The sequence below is a fragment of the Onthophagus taurus genome, chromosome 11, assembly GCF_036711975.1.
Source record: "Onthophagus taurus isolate NC chromosome 11, IU_Otau_3.0, whole genome shotgun sequence".
In the NCBI taxonomy this organism is placed as follows: Eukaryota; Metazoa; Arthropoda; class Insecta; order Coleoptera; family Scarabaeidae; genus Onthophagus; species Onthophagus taurus.
This window is the reverse complement of record NC_091976.1, coordinates 26740203-26760328: the sequence shown is the minus strand read 5'-3', so window position 1 is coordinate 26760328 and position 20126 is coordinate 26740203. Positions and strand designations below refer to the sequence as shown.

General features: G+C 35.3%; 1 long non-coding RNA gene across 1 annotated transcript in view; it reads left to right on the top strand.

The window, feature by feature from the left end:
- The window catches only part of LOC111414355 (uncharacterized), a 68756-nt gene that overhangs the window by 12798 nt on the left and 35832 nt on the right, over positions 1-20126 (top strand). Inside the window, exons 3-7 of the long non-coding RNA XR_011641907.1 lie at positions 9494-9615; positions 10428-10542; positions 13942-14361; positions 14417-14554; positions 18827-19056. This is a non-coding gene — a long non-coding RNA (uncharacterized lncRNA). The remainder of the gene's footprint in view (positions 1-9493; positions 9616-10427; positions 10543-13941; positions 14362-14416; positions 14555-18826; positions 19057-20126) is intronic.

Sequence of the window (20126 nt, the reverse complement as noted above, 5' to 3'; positions counted from 1 at the left end):
GTGACTTGGAAAAAAGTAGTCTTATATCTAAGTACCATTCTATAAGCCTCTTACAGGATATATTGCGAAGACTTCAAGATCAGCTGCTGGAAAGAAATGTTATCCCAAACATACAATGATCCATGAATTGGTGCGTGTTACAGAATTTATTGAGAAAGGTTTTGAAAGTAAGCAATACACCACTATCGCCTTTTTAGATGTAGCTGAAGCCTTTGATACAGTTTGAATGGACGGATTAAAATTCAGTTATTGCATATAGGTCTAGATGACTATATTACTGTGTGAGAATAAATAGGACCTATTCAGATACAAGATCTATTAGAGCAGGAGTTCTTCAAGTAGGTATATTGCCACCAACCTTATTTAATATATTCTATGCATGATATACCGTGCTAATGATGCAATGAAAAAGCTCTGTTTACTGACGATATGTTGATTATGACCCAAGGCAGAGATTCGGAGGAAGCTATAGAACAGCTACAAGATGGTATTAACGACGTGCAGAAATGGCTTACTAAATGGCCCTTACACCTGAATAAAGACAAATGTGAACAACTTCACGCTGAACTAAACATAATGACAATTATGTTTCTTTCTTTCTTTTTCTTTAATAAATTTAGCCGTTATTTTAGCGTAAATATGAAATCAACCATGATGTAACATGTTTCAATGTATGTTGAGCTGGTTTTAATAAAATAAAATGACTCATACACGATTGGCGTGTGCGCAAGGGTTGGGTATTGTTCGGATTTGAAGGGTTGCAAAAGGGTGACAACCCCTTATGTAAATCGAAAGCTATTGAGCGAAAGGGTCGAAAGCCGGTTAGCTGCTCTGCATACGCAAGTAGTCCTGGGGGCGGCAACTCTCGAAGACGTGGGGTTTAAAGTTTCTGGAACCAATCGAAACTCTCCTCGCTCACCCTAGCTTTAAATTGTAAATTAGATCGCAGGAGTTTTTTTTTTTATAAAATGGCGGAAGACTTTCCTGAAAGAAATCCTGAAGCAAAGTATACTAATTTTGATACATAAAAATAACGTAGTTACATTTCAATTTTTCTCCCCACAAGATTATGTCGAGAATAACGCCATAACTGAGAATGAAGTTATCTTTTCGATGACAAAAACCCCAAAACTCCCCTATGTATCTTTAAAAAAAAGTTATACTAAATCCAGATAATCCATCTCAACACTTAATTACTATAAAACAATAAAAATGTAATCCGAAGACGGTATGCAACGAGGAAGGCGACCGAGAGTCGATCCAGTAATCAATTTGCGCGGTTTAAACAATGACTTATCCAGTGTGATTCGCAACCATTTTGTCTTCTTGCGGTTTTATTCCATCCCGATCGGTATTATTTCATTTAGCGCCGCAGCGACTGACAGAAGAAGAATATGACTTGGATCGCCTTTCGCACAATGTTATTATTACATTATTGCGTAGCGTTTTATGACACCCTTAATTCCATGGATGCGCCACTAATAATTACTAAGTAATATTAAGAATCCCGAAGAAGATCAAAGTTGTGGTTATCCGTTCAACCCAATACAATAAACAATATCTAAACCTCAACCTAAGTTATTAATATTGACTTTTAATAGGTAAAATCTATAAAATGTTGGAATTTTTTTTTATTTACCACAAAAATAACTTCCAAAAACCTGTCTAAACACGAAAGATTAATATCCGGCTAATCGATTTTGACGTCAGCCGCTGCCGCCCCCATTGTGCTTAAACCGCTATTCCGCCAGTCATCTCGAAGGCGAACGGGGCGCGCATTAAAAAGTTAAAAAGCGTCTGATACGATTTTGATGCTCTCTCCCGTGCTGAATTATCGATGATTTATGGTTGAATGTGCGGTTTTTGCTTTGCACCCCCTTAGCATGGTGTATCAGTCAGCTGTCTACGTACATAAATCATCATTCGACGCCGGGCGTCTCGACGCGTTTTCGGATTAGGGCGTCATTAATCGCGACCTGCTCTTTCGTAGTTGTCCTCTCCATCCAACATTTTTTTCGTCACAACTCGACTATTATCTTATACGAGAGTGAATTCCCATAGAGTAGGGGTCGATTTTCATAAATATTTGAACGAAAGAGTGATTACTATATATGATGGATTATAAAAGAATCATATTTTAATAAAATCTAAAAAGGTGACATCTAGAAAGTTCTTGTGTGATCTTTCTAGTGAGAGTACAAGTGTAAAACTAGAACTAACACTATACCTAGAACTAGAATCATTCGGGTTTAGCCGTCTTTAAAGACGTGCGGCTAAACCCAAATAATTCTAGTCCTAGGTATAGATAGGAGTTAGTTTTACATAGTAGCATAACAGTGCTAGTGTAAAACTACAACTAACAGTAGACCTAGAGAATTTTGATGTTTTTCGAAAGTGTTTCTAAGTTAAACTAAAACTAGAACTAACATTTGCCCTATCACTAGACCTAGAAACTAATAGTAAGTAATCAATAACTAATTAGTGTCTAATTCTACGAGCAATGCGAAGGGGCAGCCATGGGATCACCTCTGTCTCCTGTGATAACCAATTTTTACATGGAGATGTTTGAAGAGGAAGCGTTAAAGAAGAGTCCTTGGAAATCGAAGCTATGGCTCCGTTACGTCGAGACATTTTCGTGATCTGGCAACATGGAAAAGAGTAACTCCAGGAATTTCTAGACCACCTCAATTTACAGCACCCCATGATAAAATTTACAATGGAAATAGAAACTGCAAAACAGTTGCCATTCCTGGATGTGTTAGTCACTAGGAAGACAGATGGGGGCATGGAAGGACAGATGGGAGCATGGAGGTACATGCAGGCTTCATCCCACCACCACCCACAACAGAAGAGGTCCGTGATTCAAGCGAACAGAGACTATATGCGATAAAGAGAAGCGAAGAAAAGAAGAAAGATTCCTCGAAGATGTGTTGCAAAAGAACGGCTATACGATGAGAGATATAAGACGAGCCACCAAACCACGCAAACAGAAGGATGACTCGGTAAGTACGACACCAGCCTCTTTTATCTGCCTTCGTTATGTTTCAGGTATGACGGAGCGAATTGCGAGGCGTCTGAAGAAGAATGATATCTTCTGATAGCCAAAGACAAACTAACCCCATTAAAGTGAGCGAGAGTCTACCGGCTATCGTACAGTTGCGGGAAATATTATGTTGGCCAAACTGGACGTACGTAAGATCCAACAATCTGTAGTCGCAGAGCATTGCCACAAAGGAGGACACAGCATAGAGTTCGACAAAACCAAAGTGCTAGCAAGAAACAGACATTACTTCCAAAGATTGACGAGAGAGGCGATAAAAATTCAACGATATGGGAATAACATGAATAGAAAAGATGGTTGGGAACTCAGTCGTACATGGAAGATGCTAGTGATCTCAACGAAGTCTTCACCACCCGGATTTGACAAAAACAACTTAGTTGACAATTAGACACTAATTAGTTATTAATTACCTTTTCATGTATTTTTTGTCAAATTTTAACCGAATTCGTCACTGGCATCCGAAACGTCAAAATTTTTTTCAAAAAACAAACACACGGCTTAACCCGAAAGTTTCTAGGTCTGGTGATAGTGCTAATGTTCGTTTTAGTTTAATTAACACCAGCCATGAAAGCCTTCGTGCTTATGTTTCTAAGTTACTAATACTTAACCAAGGCAAAATAATTGAAAATCATATTGGAATATGGGATATATTTATTCGAGTCGTTCAAAATGGTTCTAATAGACTAAAAACATCTATGGGATACTTAACTAAGGTGGCAGGATTGAAAAAGTTGATTTTGATGTTTATTGGAAATTTCTGAGATAGGTTTATTGGAGGGCGTCTTATTGAAAATATGCTTCACGCAGTTAGGCAAGCGGATTTAAAAACTTCATCTCTTAAGAAGGTTGGGTTGGGTTGGGATAATTTGCCGGGGTGCTTAATAAAAAGCTGTACTAGATAGTAAAACTTTAGCAATCCATGCCTTTTTATATTTTCCACTTCTTTTTCGTATGATTCTTTTTCTTTGTCCTTTCTGTTGCCTATTTTTATGCCTAGTTACCAGATTAAAGTATTGCAGTAACGAATTTTCTTATTTCGATTTGGTTTTTACATATATATTTTACAATATATGAATGTTGAAAGCATAGTTACGAAACTACTATGCACTTGCACTCTCCCACATAAAATGCAACATAGCTTAATAGTACAGGTATTGGGTAGTTTTGCAAAGGAAAAGTTTTGCTTGTAAAAGGTGACGTCCTTATGATAACTCTGAGTTTCCGCCTTAAGAGATGCACGGCTACCTAGACTTACTACTAGGTCTTAGTTCTGGTTTTACACCAGCACTATCATTAGAACTAACACAAGACCTAGGACTAGAATCATTCGGGTTTAGCCGTCTTGAGTGACGTGCGGCTAAATCCGAATGTTTCTAGTTCTAGGTCTAGGTAGAACCAGAAACTTTCAGGTTTAGCCGTGCATCTCTTAAGGCGGAAACTCAGAGTTACCATAAGGACGTCACCTTTGCCAAGCAAAACTTTTCCTTTGCAAAACTACCCAATGCCTGTACTATTATACGAGAGTGAATTACCACAGAGTAAGGGTTGATTTTCCTAAATATTTGAACGAAAGAGTAATTAGTATCTATGATGGATAAAAAATATTTTAATAAAATCTTAAAAGGTGACATCTAGAAAGTTCTTCTTGGAATGCATTAGGTGGGAGTTTTATTTCTGCAATTCCTGCAATCGATCTCGCACACAAAAGCGGCGATTCGTAGTTGAGGGGGGTTGCCGGGATTGTAGGGGTTGAAGGGGCGCCGATGTGGGGGTGAAGTCGTCGACATAGTTTCTTTCTTCGCGTGTGCGGCCGTGCGCTAAGCGATGCAGAGGTCGGCGGGCCTCATTATAGGTGAAGCGAAGTCAAAGTTGGAACCAATTACACCCCATTGTTGCCAACGGCAGGGTCTCCGCCCCCGGAAAAACGTCCCCGCGCCCCCGTCTTAACTAGACATCCGGCGTAGAGATTTCAATTTAGCGATACGGCGGCCGAGTACGAGTCGGGGATACGCGGCCCCGTTCCAGCGTTTCCCAGTTTCTCATTTTAAATTTAATATTTCGCCGTCGGCGAACCACCCCTTACCACCCCCTTTACCAACCCCCTTCTATGTACCCGTAAACATTTTGATTTTGTTTGCGTTTACCGCTCGCTACGTTCGCTTCTCCGGGCTCTACTTCGATTTTGTTACATTCCTTCGGGAGGTTTTCGTTGCTCTTCTTTTTTACTCTTCTTTTTTCTACTCTTCTTTTCTCTACTTTTTTTTCTACTCTTCTCCGTTTCTTTTTGACGTCCTAATATAATTTTTCCCCAACCCCAAACTAAACCACAGATAAAATTATAACGATAGATTTTACATTTTGTATTTAGAGATTTTTTTGACAAAAAACTAAAAAAAGGCGAGAAGAAAAAGTGGTTGGAAGTAAAGAAAATGAGTGGAAAGCTATTCGCTTAAAACGTAAAGCTGCTCCAGAGTGAAGTGCAAAAGCAAATTTCTCCCCTGCGAATGCGAAGCAGCTTATACTAAACAAGGGTGGGCATCTTTTGAAACTGATAATGCACGACCGAGTCCGTGCAGATGTGTCCGAGGCTGGTCTTCGAAACCTCTCGCAAACGAGATGGGAGTTTGGACGAACGACGACGACTTACGTATTCAGAACGCGAAGGGCGAAGTCCCCCGAAAAACGAATAAGAGGGTACGTCAGTACGCCCCCGCAAAATTTATTTATGTATATTTACCCTAAAAGCGTACATGTCACGCGATAATTCGTTCGAATGTGCTAATTGCTTGTGAAAATGAAAATTTTATTTTTAATCAAAGACATCGTTTTATAACTTTATCACAGACAACGTTGAGAAATGATATTTATACTTACTTATGATTCATAAAATAGTGGTGTATGAATATTTAAATGGAGTGGACTGGTAAATAACGTAGTCGCCAACTGGAACAATTACTGGGATATTGCACTTGATTTATAAGTTAATTAAGCATGTTTTCTAGTGAAGATACTCGTATTTAATAATCACTGACCATAGGACAGCTCGTAGAGAAGTTACTATATACATAATGGAATTATGAATATTTATAACACTTTTCTTTGTTATTCACATTCCTTTTTATTAGAATAAATAAAAATTAATAATCAAAATTCTTACTTATTAATTAATTCTTCATTAATTCTTTATCATTGAGTATTGTTAACACAGATTTAGGGTCTAAACACAGATATCCCTTTAATATTTTCCAATTTAGTACAATTTGGTACTCTAGATTTTGACCTAGATCAAATGCCGCTGCTCAAGACATTTGATCCTATTGCGCCTTGGCTTGGGGAGAATGATGTATTAAGTCTTCTTAATCACACCAAACGTTCCAGCTAACACGACATTGAAAATGCCTGATTTGTCAGACTGTAAGCGATGCTGCTTAACAATTAACTGAGATTGCAATACATACAGTGAATTTCACTTAAGATGAAATATAGAAAAATATATTTCCATAGAAACCAGCGCGTATCTACTTACTCTATTCCATAAAAATGCAACTTGTCAATATAATTTGACAATAAAAATGTATTACAATCTAGCGCTGAATAACAAATGAAACTAGACTAATATTAGCACTAGAACTAACACTATACCTAGAACTAGAATCATTCGGGTTTAGCCGTCTTTAGAGACGTGCGGCTAAACCCAAATGATTCTAGTTCTAGGCATAGTGTTAGTTCTACATAGTAACGGTGCTAGTGTAAAATTAGAACTAACACTAAACCTAGAAACATTTCTAGGTCTAGTGCTAGTTCTAGTTTTAATTGTTCTTCAGCGTTGTTCTTAAAGCAGAAACTCAGAGTTATCATAAAGAAAATTTGGAAAGGAAAACTTTTCCTTTCCAAAACTACCCAATACCTGCATTAAGCTATGTTGCATTTTATGTGGGACAGTGCAAGTACATAGTAGTTTCGTACCTATGGTTACAGCATTCATATATTGGGAGTTATATGAAATTCCCCGTATATAATAACACTATGGAAGGTAAAAACCAAATCGATATAGGAAAATTCGTTACTGAAATACATTAATATGGTAACCAGGCATAAAAAAGAAGCAACAGAAAGGACGAAGGAAAAGAATTACTCGAAAAAGAATTGGAAAATATATAATGTAGCATGGTTTGCTAAAGTTTTACTATCTAGTAAAGTTTTTTATTAAGCATCCCGGCGAATTATCTGCTTCTTAAGAGATAAAGTTTTTAAATCCGCTTGTCTAACTGTGTGAAGCATATTTTCAACAAGAAGCACTCTAATAAACCTATCTCAGAAATTTCCAAGAAACATCAAAATCATCTTTTCAATCCTTTCACCTTAGTTAAGTATCCCATCTGTGGGACTTTTTTTAGTCTATTAGAACCATTTTGAACGACTAATAAATATATCCCATATCCCAAAACTTTGTATTTTCTGCAAAACATCCCCTTTAGTGATTTTCAATTATTTTACCTTGCTTAAATAACCTGAAAATTTATCCAACCGAATAGTATTATTTTGATACACTCTATAATACTCTAATTGTATGTGTTTAGTAGACTGGTACGATTTTGATACACACCAAGCAGTTACCACATATGAAAAAATCTTTGAATTTTCTGCAAAATATCTCCTTTTGTGTTGCATACTTGTTTCGTCATGATCAAATAACCTGGAGATGTATCCAACCCAATAGTACCATTTTGACACAGTCCAATAAACTGAGTTAATCTGAGAGTAACGTGTAGCAGACATGGGTGCCTTTTTAATTTCATAATAATTTCTGAGTCCTTCTTTATCATGATTTAACATTCCGCGATCCAAATCGTATAAGGTTCTTATTCCAGTATCTCTTTTTTAATCTTGTCACCACTTTTTACCATTAGCAGGTTATTAGCTTAGTCAGTGATTCCTCCTCCTTTTGCTGAGCCTGGGATCAACATGGCTCTATACAGGCAGAATTGAATTTGTACTTCATTAAAATTTTTCCCAAAGATATTCTTTCATATTGATATTGTCTCTGGTTTGGAGTATCACAATTTCCTCGAAATTATGAAATTGATGTTTAACTTTGTAGATATATTGCTACATTTTGGAGAATAAATTCAGTTCAGTAAACTTTTCTCTATGATGAGTTTTCCAAAATATCCCCTTTAATTAAAGCCTTCGTACTTATATCCCCTTTAGTGGTTTTCAATTATTTCGGATTGGTTAAATAACCTGAGAATCTAACCAACTGAATGGTATAATCCTTAATAATCCTTTTTAATGTTTTAGTAACTTAGAAACACTTTCAAAAAACATCAAAATCTTTTTTTTTTTCAATTTTACATCTTAGTTAAGTATCCTACAGATGTTTTTAGTAGACTAGAACGATTTTGATAGACACCAAGCAGTTATCGCATATTCAAAAATCTTTGAATTTTCTGCAAAACATCTCCTTTAGTATTGTTTGATTATTTCGCCATGGTCAACCTGGAGATTTATCCAACCCAATAGTACCATTTAACACAGTAATGTGAGTTAATCTAAGAATAACGTGTAGCAGTCTTTAAGTTAGACGTTTATTTAATTCTTTCAAGTATATAATTCTAAAATATTTTGCATCATAATTAATATAAATAAAAAGAAAATGTTTAAATTAGTATACTGTATAAACACAGTCAATAAAAGTCACTTACATTTTTTATAATCTACTCAGTGAACACTAAAGAATTTTAAAGTTGCACATAATGAAATAAAATGTAAAAATTTACAATCGTGTACGGTACCATATCTTTACACTTCTTAAGTTTTTGATGTACATTATTTTATAGTAAAGCACGCATATTTTTTCGCTGTCACTTTTGGACATTATCTCCATCGAAATGATTTATAAGACCCGCAACGATGCTAATTAAAATGCGTAATTACAATTGAATCCCTCGCTATTTCATTGTTTCGCATACAAATTATACATGGATTCTATTATAAAATAGAAACGGGAGCGTGGCAATGCTGAGTTATAATTTTTGTTGGATTGAAAACGTCGCTGTTGGAAATTGGATTTTAAAGCGGTTTTATTTTTTAAGGATTGTAATATTTATTCAACATGCGCCAAGAGGGAAATGATTATTCATAGATCGTGCTCACTTACAATTAGCGCGTACACAGCATTGCGTGCGGCGAATCTTTGTTTAGAGACGAACTCATCTTACCGCCTAATTAACCCAAATACATGGAAGTTACGAAACATTACGTTGTGCGATTAGTTTTACTGGATGCTCCCGTGAAATATTACTCTATGTTATACTCAAGGATGCAACGCGAAACTACAACTTAACAATATTAGTACTACATTTTAACTGTTACTTAATAATTACTACCAGAGAACAACCAAATCAATATCTTTTTTTTCTATTTTTACAGGAAAAAAGATCTGTCAGAAAATACATGATGCAACAAAGATACCAGAGGGACATTCACTGGGCATTCAAATCCCAGTCAGGAGACTTTCGTTTTGCCTTGCCCTCAACTTCGGATTCCCAAAGGTACGATCACATGGCAATCATAAGCATCTGAAAGTCGGAAGGAAAAAAACGTATTACTTCAGCTTCGGTTATAGGTTTTTTTTCTTCCTTCCTACCGACCCAGGGAATAGTTCAATATAATCTATGGGAAAACTTGGAACGATAAATATTGTTTCCCTATTTTATAAAAAGAAAATAAATTACTTCACGTTATTATTATTTTGTTTTGCCAAGGTTTAGCGTAAACAAAACCGAGTATCACACGTATTTCTGCATGCGCTATTAAATATGCATTACACGAATATCATTTGCGTCGGTCGTAACACGTAATTGAGCCGTGGCAATAATTAAGCGTAATAAAACTAAATTAAAATAGTACATTGTTCCGTTTTTTGTACTAACGAAGTGTAAATAGGAATGGGGGAATGTTACATAAACATAAACATAAGGGGTTATTATAAAAATTATAATTAACGTATGATTTAGTAAAATTTAAACATCTTAAAAAACTGATTATTGTACGTTACTTTTTGTGTTTTCTTGTATTCTCATGTTATTACAATAAACATTATTTTTTTTTACATCTATACATAAATTAACAATTTCATTACTTATTATGTGAGATACAATTAAGTTTACAATACAATATCATTTCACCACTTCTTGATTCTAGATTATGAATCTCATAATACATAATTTTTGAGAGAATCTGAGAAAACATAAGAAAACCTTAGTAAAATCCATGACTTTATTAAATAATGCTAGATAAGGTTATAAATGTTATGCTGTGCTAATACAAATTAATTTTGAGAAATAAAATCATATTTTTTCAGATTACCCAGAAGATTTCTACGCCATAAATAACACATCTAGAACATAGTCATTTTTCACGCAATCTATGAAAGACTTCTTTGGACAAGTTGTGCCTTAGATAGCAGATCTCCAATGGTAATGAAAAATAAAAGGAAAAGTCCAAATTAACTAAACACACTTGGTTCTTAATTCCGTTCCATCAGATCTTTCCTGAGATTACAAAAGGTTTTCCTTTACTCATTTTATGACAAAGATTATACAGCTTATGGATAATCGGATAACCTTTGCTTCAATTTTTGGTTTTTTATTCTCCGGAGTAACAGGAATCATGACCGGAGCAAATATGAGTGGAGAATTGAAAAAGTCCTTTGCGTATTTCAATGTCGAAAGTCATTGCTAGGCAGATGTAGACTTTGTGTCACTTTACTATCACTACCTATGCATGAATTTATTCGACCAAACCCAGGTTTTTAAGTCTAAAGGTTGAGATGTGCACATCCAAATAAGAAAAGATTACAACTTTGATTACAGCTCTTATGCTATCATCATACATTTAGTTTTTGAAGTAGAGACAGCATGCAGAAAACAATTTTGTGATATTTAGCTGTGATACTTTCAATATAGGTATGATGAGATGAGATTAAACATGGTGTTTCATTGTGGCTGTCCGTTTTCAGGCTTATTAAATCCTGTTCAATACGTCTTTGAGTAAATGCAAATTGCTTCAACTTCTCTGGACAAGTTGTGCCATAGATGGTAGATCTCCAATGGCAATGAAAATTAAAAGGAAAAGCCCAAATTAACTAAACGCACTTGGGTTCTTCTCTAGAAAGTTAAGTACCAAATGAGCCTACGATAAAGTTTGATTGAGTGGAAGTTCCTAATTCCGTCCCATATGATTTTTCCTGAGATTACACTAAATGAAAACGTTTACTCATTTTATGGCAAAGATTACACAACTCATAGGTAATTGGTTACCTTTGCTTCAGTTTTTGGCGTTTTATTCTCGGAAGTAACAGGAATCATGGCTAGAGCAAATATGAGTGGAGAATTAAAAATCCAGGAAAATCAATACCAAGAGGAACTTTATCCGCTACTACATTCACATTTGTCATTTATTTAACACTTTCATTATTAACTGCTTTTACTAGCAGTCGATTTTTATTACAAAATAATTATTTATTTATAACTGCTGTTAATGTAGTACCAGCAATAGTTGCTTTAGGATTATTTACTGCTACTTGGGCTGCTTGTTTAAGGCCCACTTTTACCACCTCTTGATAAATTTATCCTATAGATAAATCCAGCTCTTAGCCAATGAGAGTGCTTAAAACCGCCGTAACCATGGCAACCATCCTCTAGATAGTTTATCAGGAGGATGGTAAAAGTGGGCCTAAGTAATGTTATCGGAGGATCTAGAGTTATTGAAGCATTAGCTAAAGATAAAGCTTTTGCTAAATACTTTTTATAAAAAATAATTTTCATGAATTCATTTTTTTTTCTTTTAGGATCATTTCTATCATTTATTCCAAAAGGTACTTGGCGCAACAATCCAATTTTGGCGATTTCCTTCTGGCTTTTAGTCCAATTGGTTCTTTTAATAGGTTCCTTAAACATAATCGCTCAATTAAATTCGGTTCTATTCTTATTGAGTTATTTAGCAACAAATATGGCTTGTTTAGGTTTAGAAATCATCTTGTATCACTTTACTATCACTACCTACGCATGAATTTGTTCGACCAAACCTAGGTTTTCAAGTCCAATGCTTGAGATGTACACACCCAAATAAAAAAGATTACATCTTTTTGGCTCTTTTGCTATCATCGTACATTTAGTTTTTGAAGTAGAAACAGCATGCAGAAAACAATTTAGCTGTGATACTTTCAATGCAGGTGTTCTTTTAAATACGTCTTTGAGTAAAGACAGCAGAACTCCAAACTCCACAAACGAAATTAGCAACTACTTGGGTTCTTCTATATAAAGTTAAGCTCCAAAAAGAAATAAAGAGGCTACGATAGAGAATTGTTTTATTGAGTGGAAGTTCATAATTCTGCCCAATCTGATCTTTCCTGTGGTTGCTCATCATTTCTGTCACTCTTAATATGTTCTTAGTTTTGTTTATCTTAGTGTATTTCAATGTCGAAAGTCATTCCAGGGCGGATGCATATCTTGTGTCACTATTCGATCAAACCTAGGTCCAAGACTTGAGATGTGAATATCGAAGTTAGAAAAACTTACATCTTATTGGCTTCTTTTGGTCTATAATATTTAAATGGTTTGATTTGATTTTGATTAAAATCACTTTTTTTTGCTGTATTTTTATTGTATAAAATTTTTTCTTGTTACTTTTCTAAACTTTTTCTCTCTACTTTGCAATTTCAACGTTGGCGTGGCAGAATAATGTTCTGTGGACGTTAAAGCTTCGTATTGACTTCGAAAGAGGGAGGACGCTGAGCTTTAGCTCTCGTTCCGAGCTGTCTCGGACGCTTTTCCCTAATATTCCGAGATTCTGGAAAGTGGACATCTAGCGTGGATTCTCTCGACCATGAATTTCTGGAATAAAACTGAATAATGTAAGCGACAGGGATTACATTATACCTTCTCTCTTTGTTTTTGATGTCCCTTTACGAGGATATTATGGGCTGGGTTGATTCGAAAACTATTCGAGAAGTGTATAATAAAGTTTTTTCGCTGCGATTAATCAATGTTTTTGTTGCTATAAAAGGCGCCGGATGACCAAATATAGTTTGACTTCCTCTGCAAGTAAAAGTAGCGAAAAGAACAACCTTGAATCTCCATATTTCGAATAGTGTAATCGATAATTAAAGATCCAGGCCGAAGTTTTGAATAATCAAGTCTCCTTTTATGGTCGAAACGTGTGTCTGAATTAAAATGAAAAAATAAGGTTCGAATCCGATATGAATGCGTTTCGAATGTTCCTCGCCTGGTTAAAGGAATTTCGCGTACCGAAAAGGAGATCTCTTAATTGCAAATAAAAACTATTACCAAGTATAAATGGGTATCCGGCTAATGTCCGGCCCGATTAATAAACATTCGCCCGGACTCCGGGTATTATTAAAATATCGCGTATCGGCGGCAAAAAGCGGCGATCGGCGGTGCAGAGAAGACGGAAAGAGCGCCGACATTTGTAATTGTAATATGTCTTCGGATCCGTTCGCGGCCGTACATCATCTCGTAATGCTCGGGGTCCTGGACCTAATTATTAACCGCATGTTGCATTCGCGATTCTTCTCTCCAACAGCAACAACAACGGGCACAACCAATAATATTATCGTTTCGTTTCGAAATCGTTCCGTTTCGACCCAGCAGGCGAAAAAACCTCGATTTCATCGTACTCCTAAATCATTTTTTTCAATCAGATAATTACAAAAAAAAATCTTGTACACGACCCCCTTTTAATTTTTTTCTTTTTCTTATTATAATAAACAAAGAAAGAAATAACACAACATCCAACCATCTACTGTAATAACTAATAATCCTTTATTAATATTTATTTATTATTTTCCATTTTAGGTAAAAAGAAAAATTGTCACACCTATTTCCCGATGTACTATTCAGAATTCCGTCTGAAGGGATGGCGCCCTTTGGCTTGCGAAGTAAAGACGAAGGAGGTGGTGGTGAGACGGCGAGGAAGTCCTTCGGAATAAAGTGGTCGTGCATTATTCAAGTGTCCGCCGAGGGGAGGCGGTGAGTAAACATGAGCGCATCGCGAAATGGAGAAATTGGAAACGGCTCCTGGAGCGGAGGAGCGAAACTTATCCATTTATAATGGACGGCGGGAGGCGCGGAGCTTGGAGATGTTGCGGGGGCGGAACAACCCGGAATACAATTTCAGCCCTTTGTTCCCGAAGGCGCGCGGTGCGAATGCCTGAAAGCACTCGCTTCTGTAATAACGTTACCTGGATACCAAGAAGTACTTCTAATAATTTTCAGGTATAAAAAAGTTAATTAAGCTTTGAAAGGTTATTTAAGGTTATTTATTTTTTAGGGATCAAAAACATGCTTGAAATACATCAATTAATAGGAATGAGTTGTTTTGGAAGTTTATAATGGAAATGAAGAAAAAAATAAGAAAGATGTATTGTGAAGTAAGAACGAAAGGAGGAAAAATTTTTGAAATTTTTAGGTAACTTCAATTAAATTATTCTTAATTCTTATATCCTTTCTGGCATAAGAAACAATCTGGGATATATTTAGATCAGCCAATAATACTGTGAACCAATTTGTTTGCAAATCTTTAAAATTGAATAACTCATCAGTTACAGCTACTATTGATTTTTCGTAGGTTTTTTGAGACCTGGTGGAATTTCTGGAGATCGTTTTCATTTCTTCAATTCATTCCTTATTAAGATGATATCTCATGTTTCGATGTAGATGATAGCAACACACAAAGATTTTAATGGTATATGTATTCATACCATAATGGTGTTATGATAGATATAAAGCATTGTATAGTTGTTTCTAAATTGAATGCTGAAGGTTATTTCTATGGGCTATCAAATTGTACAGGCTTCCTAGGAATTAATTGATGATGTTAGTTATTATTTTGTGTAAAATAATCCCATTCCAAAGCAACGAATCTAACTTGAACGCAACCCAACACATCTCAAAGCAACAAATCCAACCTAAAAACAACTTAATTCCACTTTAAAGCAACTCAACCTATCTCAAAGCAATGAATCCAACCCCAAAAACAATCCAATTCAACTCCAAAGCACGCTAATTCAGCACCAAAAGAAATTGGCTTAAAATAATCCCATTCCAAAGCAACCCAACCCATCTTAAGCAACGAATCCAACCCGAAAGCAACCCAATACCACTTTAAAGCAATCTAACCCATCTCAAAGCAACGAATCTAACCGGAAGTCAACCCAATCCCACTTTAAAGCAACTCAACCCATCTTATAGCAACGAATCCAACCCCAAAAACGATCCAGTCCAACTCCATAGCGAGCTAATTCAGCACCAAAAGAAATCGATTTAAAATAATCCCATTCCAAAGCAAACCAACCCATCTCAAAGCAACGAATCTAACCTGAACGCAACCCAACACATCTCAAAGCAATAAATGCAATCTAAAAGCAACTTAATTCCACTTTAAAGCAACTCAATCTATCTCAAAGCAATAAATCCAACCCCAAAAACAATCCAATTCAACTCCAAAGCGCGCTAATTCAGCACCAAAAGAAATTGACTTAAAATAGTCCCATTCCAAAGCAACCCAACCCATCTTAAGCAACGAATCCAACTCGAAAGCAACCCAATACCACTTTAAAGCAACCCAAGCCATCTCAAAGCAACGAATCTAACCTGAAGTCAACCCATTCCCACTTTAAAGCAACTCAACCCATCTTATAGCAACGAATCCAATCCCAAAAACAATCTAGTCCAACTCCATAGCGAGCTAATTCAACACCAAAAGAAATCGACTTAAAATAATCCCATTCCAAAGCGACCTAACCCATCTCAAAGTAACGAATCTAACCTGAACGCAACCAACACATCTCAAAGCAATAAATGCAATCTGAAAGCAACTTAATTCCACTTTAAAGCAACTCAACCTATGTCAAAGCAACGAGTCCAACCCCAAAAACAATCCAATCCAACTCCAAAGCACGCTAATTGAGCACCAAAAGAAATTGAGTTAAAATAATCCCATTCCAAAGTAACCCAACCCATCTCAAGCAACGAATCCAACCCGAAAGCAACCCAATACCACTTTAAAGCAACACAACCCATCTCAAAGCAACGAATCTAACCGGAAGTCAACCCAATCCCACTTTAAAGCAACTCAACCCATCTTATAGCAACGAATCCAACCCCAAAAACAATCCAGTCCAACTCCAAAGCAAGCTAATTCAGCACCAAAAGAAATCGACTTAAAATAATCCCATTCCAAAGCAAACCAACGCATCTCAAGCAACGAATCCAATCCGAAAGCAACCCAATACCACTTTAAAGCAACCCAACCCACATTGCAAGTAATGACAACACCAGACATGAAGTAAAATCTCAAAGCCGCAGTAATATCTAATTGCCTACGGGACATCATATGATAAAAAGCTAAGTAAGGATCTATAAAACCTGTGTCAGACCATTTCTAACATACACGGCCGAGACAAGAGTCGAAATATCAACAACCCAACAAGTCATGAGAGCCACAGAGATGAAGATCCTAACTATTATAGGCTTAATCCTGCTTGAGAGGCAAAATGGCGAGATGTGCGAGGTACAAGATATGGTAAGATGGACATGATCGAAGAGAACATACTGGAGGGATCATGTTGAAAGGATGGGTGAGAAAAGAAACGCAAAAACCAGACACCAGGCGACTCCCAGGAAGACCTCATAAACGCTGGCATGATAGTTGGATGTCGTCATCATAAGATAATAACCCATAGGAACGGAAGTGGGAAGAGGAAAGAGTAGAGAAGATGAAGGAAGGGGAGAAATGAAAAAAAAACAGAGCTAGTCCCTAAAATAAGAAGAAGAAGATTTAGTGCTGACAAAAGGAAAGTGATGCGATTAGTTTTCTGCCAGTTGAACATGCAGTAAAGCATAGTTGGATGCCAAATTTGTGATTTTCAAATTTGCAGTCAAATAGATAATTAATCAAATTGTGGTCTTTCTCAAAACAACTACTTTCAGAAACCATATAACGCTAGAAATGGTAGTTCCAACCTTCATAGTAGTGAAGAGCCAACATAGATGCTAAAGAAAAAAAAAAGTCTTCTTCTTCAAATATTTTTTTCATAATATTTGGTATCATCAACATGTCCATTGATAATTTAGAGTGGTTAAAGTTTCTCATTTTATTTTTTGCTGCTTTGCGCAACCTTCCACAGACTCTTCACCAGTAGTAACATATTCCAGAATATGGAGATCATTATCAATCGATACCAAAATAGCTAGGCACCTTTGCCTCCTTGATATTATGGCCCTAGGATGGGTTTTCTCAACTCAACCCAAATATGTAAGAGATTTTTCGACACAATTTCAACATCTTAACTGTTGACTATGTTTTATCTAACTTTACATTCTACCTATCAGACTCTGCATCATGTATCTATATCTTTTGGGCATAGTCTACATTTTCTCTTCAGACAGTGTATCTGTAGTCTGTATATATATATATATATATATATATATATATATATATATCTAATACTACTTAAGTTATACATAATATTGATCTTTTAATGTTATGATACCAAAACCATTAAACAAATTGTTTATCGATACACAATTTCAACGTCAAGAAATAAATGGTAAATTGATTGTTTAAGAGATAAAAAAAATAAACTATATATCGTAACTATAATTGGTAATTCAATCCAAAGCATACATAAGAAAATGAAATGACTCTTTCCTGGTTCGTTAATGAATTGAAAATCTATTCTGGCCAACACAATGTCAACATCGGGGGGAAACACAATTCAATCTCACTCCTGATTGGCCCCGGTCGCTTTCAGGGGGGCTCCCATCGTATCTGAACCGGGAACGTTTGTCTTTGAAGTTTGCTTTCTCGGTCCCATCCGACAATGACGGGAATTTACAATTTTGTTCCCCGGGAAACGAGAAGAGAAGCTACTTTTTCGCAAAGAAATTCAACAAAAGATTGTTTCTTTTTACGTTTTTCTGCCCCCCTTTTCTCGAACTTTTAAAATTGTCCTAAACAATTTCGTACAAATTACTAATTTTTTACCATATGTTAAAACAGCGATATTAAATTCATTTCTTTAGAAATGTCAAAAATACCCCTTATTACTAAACTAACAAAAAAATTCGTACGCATCACGACTGTCATTGTAAAAGCAAAAGGAAATTTTTTTTCTTGTGGTGTCTACTATTTTGGCACGCGTTTCCGTTGTCAAGATTGTTTTATAAGAAGACTATTATTATTATGGTTACAGTTACCGCGACGTGAGACACAACTGTCCTCCTCCTTCAAAAAAATCATCATTAACCCTTCGCACGAGTTCTAACCATCCCTTTACTTGCGCGGCTATTCCTTTTTCAACGGTTACCGTTAAACTTTGCGGATTCAATTTCGCCTCCTTCTTTTACGCCGAAAATAAAACCCGCGGGCGACAAGAAAATAACACTATTTAAACTGAGCACGTGGCATCACATGTGCAACCCCTTCTTTTAAGCAGAAGAACCTGCAATTCCACTTAAACGTCTTTACGAAAGGTTCGATGACACCACAATCGAAGCAAATATTAAAGAAACCATTCGATATCACTAATTTAATGTTTAATTTTATTTAATCGGTTATTACACGTCAAGTTTAAGTTAAACGTCATTAGAGATTTTAATGTCTAAATTTATTTTTATGAAATTTTGATTGAAGCAAAATATTTGTTAAATTAAAAAAAAAAATTTGTTTTTGTTTTAGATTATTATGGAAGATTTATAGGGTTTTACAAGACATGAAGGTTAAAATAGGAAGTTCTACAATTAGGAAGATCCGTAAATAATTTTAAAGTAAGCATAATCGACTTTAAAATAGCTTGTGGTTCCAAATTTGAAATGTGACGAGATAATTGTGGGTGAAAAATGAATAATTTTAATAAAATGAAAGTATGGGAAGAAAAGGATTAAAAAAAATTGAGTAATATTTAAAAGGTAATTATTTTAATAATAATAAATAATAACGCTTATAATCCTGTTAGTTTTTTTGGAAATTTGAAATTGGTTCAATCTTCACGAACATTAATGTCTTAAATGATCTTTGTGACATCTGGCTTCTGTATTGGCTTAGGTTTATTTATATCTTATTCCAAAAAGAATTAATATCTGAAGATTCTTGGTTATGATCTGTCAATTAGATTTGAAGATTGGTGGCCTTGAAGCCATCAATCTAAGCAGAAGTATTAAAGATGAGCAAAATCAAATCTCGAAATATGGCAGATAGTACTCGTCGAGATCCAATATATTCGTTACCAATTATTTGGAGATATCAGCTAGATATTGTCGAAAAAGATGATGTTTTAACAAATTCTTTTTGGAAAAATTATGTGGTACATTCAAAAAAAGTTTGCGTAAACTGACAGAAACTCGGAAATAAGAAAAGATGTAATGAAATCAAGGAACCAAATCACCAAAATATACAGCAGAGAGAAGTTATCTTCTGTAATAAAACCTAATTATTCAGCACCAACCTCAAATTATAGAGTACTTACTCCCAATTATGGAACACCTAATTACTTTAATTAAAAATTAAATCCTTTAATTAAGGATCCTTCAAGAAATTGATTTTATAGCGAATTTTGAAAATTATCGATGAAAATTGCAACATCGAAAATTTTATCAAAACTTCAAATATTATTTTCTCAAAAACTAAAAGTTATTTTTCAAATCGTGTTGGTTCATTGGAAAGAGGACACTCTTATTAACACTTTGGGAAATTTTCATACTCATATTCCAAGAAGTGGATTTTATACGAATTTTTAAAACTTAATAGGCAAAATTGCAAAATTTTAAAAAATTGTCGATCATTTCAAAAATTTATTTCTCAAGAACTGAAAGTGATTTTTCAAAACGGCTTTTTGCATTAAAAAGAGGATACTTTAATTAATAATTGGTGATATTTCCCCAAGGATCCTTCAAGAAATTAATTTTATAGCGAATTTTGCAAGTTATCGATGAAAATTGCAATATCGAAAATTTTATCAAAACTTCAAATATTGTTTTCT